This window comes from Chenopodium quinoa, unplaced genomic scaffold, assembly GCF_001683475.1.
Source record: "Chenopodium quinoa cultivar QQ74 unplaced genomic scaffold, ASM168347v1, whole genome shotgun sequence".
Lineage (NCBI taxonomy): Eukaryota > Viridiplantae > Streptophyta > Magnoliopsida > Caryophyllales > Amaranthaceae > Chenopodium > Chenopodium quinoa.
This window is the reverse complement of record NW_018744367.1, coordinates 4,443,254-4,446,821: the sequence shown is the minus strand read 5'-3', so window position 1 is coordinate 4,446,821 and position 3,568 is coordinate 4,443,254. Positions and strand designations below refer to the sequence as shown.

The 3,568-nt window shown below is 31.9% G+C and overlaps 1 long non-coding RNA gene across 4 annotated transcripts; it reads right to left on the bottom strand.

The window, feature by feature from the left end:
- Nucleotides 1-2,888, bottom strand: LOC110696577. 4 transcript variants are annotated; one of them, XR_002506333.1, is made up of 5 exons: nucleotides 1,973-2,535; nucleotides 1,567-1,622; nucleotides 1,410-1,487; nucleotides 1,079-1,197; nucleotides 1-445 (listed from the first exon to the last, which is right to left on the bottom strand). It is a non-coding gene; the product is annotated as an uncharacterized LOC110696577 (long non-coding RNA). The 4 variants fall into 4 exon arrangements; XR_002506332.1 differs by lacking the exon at nucleotides 1-445 and adding an exon at nucleotides 2,633-2,888 and having other exon boundaries at nucleotides 840-1,197; nucleotides 1,973-2,232; XR_002506334.1 differs by lacking the exon at nucleotides 1-445 and adding an exon at nucleotides 2,633-2,886 and having other exon boundaries at nucleotides 840-1,197; nucleotides 1,973-2,139.
- Between the last annotated feature and the right edge of the window lie 680 nt (nucleotides 2,889-3,568).

Here is a 3,568-nt window from a genome sequence, read left to right as displayed (position 1 = left end):
CAACAAGCATATGATATTCTTGTAATAAGCAGAGTATCATCCACATTCATTCAAAAATCTCAATAATAACGCAATGGAGTTATAGGAAGCCGACTCACAAATAACCACATAAGTTCATGTAGGTCTGAGGTTGTTTGTCCACTTGCCTCCATTAGCACAGATTGGTAAATGCACATGGATATTAGAGGATCTCCTCGAAGTATGAGAGAAAAAGGGAGGGAAAAAAAAAATAAAAGAGTACTATAATTGAAAACAAAGGATTTAGAGAAGTTGTGAGGAATGATCAGCAGCTGACGTTTTCCCTTGAAGATAGAAAATTGCACGTCGAGTATATAGAAGCTGCAACCCTCCAAAGTTGCAGCCAACTTGGTTGCGCAATTCAAACCAAACATACAGGTTTAACTTTCAGCACATAAAAGAATCTTCAAGCTGCAATTCGCTTTATCTACAATTTCAGCTCTAAAGTTAACATGTGATATAATGCTCCATACAATTCTATGTTATGAGTCATGTGTTTTGTGATTACCCAATTGTTATCATCAAAAAGCCACATATGAGCATAAAATTGCAAGCAATTAGCTTAACAACAAACTGATCAGAAAAAATTACCAAATGTAGTGACATTAATGTGGATATGTAACCTTATTAACCAGCCCTAGTCCCCAAAAGGGAAGGATGTCTTAAGAATATTACAGATTAGAAACTTAAGTAACAACAGTAAATAACGGATCAAAGCACTATATAATACAAAGTGTTGAATAGTACAGTCAATCAAAGTAGAAATCTTAAAGTACAAGTGGAGGTATTATCATGTGTAGGGATTGAAGGACGGAAGGAAAAGTGTAATAAGCTTTAAAAGGCATCGCATGCTATTAACAGAAAAAAAAAATTTGACAGTCCTAAGGTAATGAAGTTTAGTGTCCTAAGTAGTGAAATAGTGTAATAAATGCCACCCTGTTTCCTATTCCAGTTCCACATACATGCTAAATCAGTTTAATCTAAAAGTAAGCAGTATGTAGCTGAATGAAATGAACATATACTCTCATTAAAGCAATAGTGACAAGGACTAAAGCTCTACCTTAAATTGTTATCTACAATTCCCATATGCTGCATCTCAAATATAGCGTTCCAATGTACATGTTGCAGGCCTTGATCACAATGAAGCATCATTTAATTTACTTGGTTCAGCGAGCATTCCTACCACAAGTGAAATACGAGTAATTTTAGTTGCTTTCATCTAAATAAAATATTAGCAAATGACTTTTAAGAAGTATATACAAAGTGCTCAAATTGTAATACTAAAATACCGTCTTCTTTTTAACTAACCAGCTATTTCTCTTCTTCGGAAAGAGAAATATCCATCTGGTTGAACAACTAATCAGTATAGAATGTTTATATGGGTACTTTACCTTTAGTGTATCATCATGTGTGTTGAATGAGTTCATCAGAACCAAAGGCACTTTGGATCTATACTTGCTGTTAAGGTTCTGTGTATCATTCACAAGAGGGTAAGTGTCAAGAAGAATCAAAATATACAGAAATCCAAAAGAAAATAGAATGCTAGACCTCAATTGACTATAAGGTCAAGAAAGGTCATGCCATTACGGACTTCAATGACAGACCTGTATTGTAGAGGAGGATAAAAGAGTCAGTATATGAAGAACCAAGAAGCTGACCATATTCAATGGCTAAGACAGACTTTTCTACTTAATGAAACTAGCAAAAATATATATATAACCAAATCTCTCTGCCCAAACTTATCCCAGTAAATAGGTTACACAGCTAAATATCAGACAATTGCAACTTTTAAGCAACAAAAACAAAGCGTCGATCAAATCCCCAATGCTGAAATTAGATGAATCAAAAGACTTCTAAGAAAAATTCACAATACGGCAATTTACCAATTTAAATTATTTGGAACAAAAAATAATTAAATTTCACAAAATTGGGGAAAAATGACATAAAATCTTACGATAATGCACGAAAATGTCATTGATTTGTCCATCAATCTCTCCGAGTTCCTCGCTGATTGCCGACAATGACGACATTGTCAAATTTCTCAAAACGTCAACTCGTCTCTTCTCTTACTCCGTTGTTTGTCGAATCAAATGACAAACAAATGCTCAATAAAATTGGAGACTATCTCGACATTGTCGATCAAACCAAAATTCAAAGAACGATAATGCCGAAATATCAAAGAATTGGAAGTGGATAATCAAACAAAAAGACGAACTGAATAATCATACAAAAAAAATTGAATAGAAATAAGATGAAATTAAAATCGAAAGCAACAAAACAATAAAAAATGGAGCAAAAATAGACCAAAAAAATCGCCTAGAAATCGCATAAATTCGATCAAAAAATTGCTAAAAAAAATCGCTCTGAAATGCGCTCATGAAATTGCACAGAAATCACATAAATTCGATTTCAAAAATCGACTCAGAAATTGCATAAATCAATTAAAATGGAACATAAATCGAAAATCAAGCATAAATCAAACATAAAAAGAGCATATAAATCACAAAAATCAAAATTGAAAAAAACGCATAAAAAATGCAACAAAAATATGAGAATATATAAAATAGAATATAATGAATAGAAAGAATTGAATCATAAGAATTGAATAACAAACCTTTATTTCTTGAAGTAAACCCTAATTTCTTGAAGGAATTTGCACCAAAATTTATGAGAGGAGAGAGCGTTTGATGTAAGCCTAGAGAAAAAAAAAAAGAAAGGGGAAATAAACCGTAAAATAAATCAGATCGTGAATGAGGAGAAAGAAAGGGGAAAGTATGCAGCAAAAATTACAAAAGTGTCATTACTAACCAATTTATTTTGAGTGGTCAGATTAAATCTAATCCTACGGTCCAGATTAGTTCTTACGTATAATGGGTTCTCACATGATCCCATATATATATATATATAGGGTCGAGTTCATGTGAGAACCCCCCTTTATATAAGAACCCATGCATATATAAAAACTTATCTGTCACCGTTCATTAAAACAGATCTGACGGTTTACCCAATTTTTTCATTAATGGCAAAATTATAAATATTATGAAATTTGCATTGCTTCATAAATACAACCCATAAACATACCAAACTAACTCCTAAAATTCTGAAATTTTATATGAGTATTCCTCACACAATAATAATCAGATTCAAAAAAATATCACTTAATTTGGATAAAAATCGAAGGATTTATGCCCTGTTGAATTTGTAACAATAAATTTGCTCCAAATTTGCACTGTTTCGAAAATACTGTCCAGAAGATATCAAACTAACTCCAAAAAATTCTGAAATTTTGTATGAGTATTTCTCACACAAAAATAATCAGATTCAATAAAAAATCACTCAATTTGGATAAAAATCAAAGAGGTTATGCCCTGTTGAATTCGTAACAATAAATTTGCTCCGATTTTGCAATGTTTTGGAAATACTGCCCAAAGAAATATCAAACTAACTCCAACAATTCTGAAATTTTGTATAAGTATTCCTCACACAAAAATAATCAGATGGAAATTTGAAACTGAACTGCCTTCTAACTGGAAATATAAAGAATATCTAA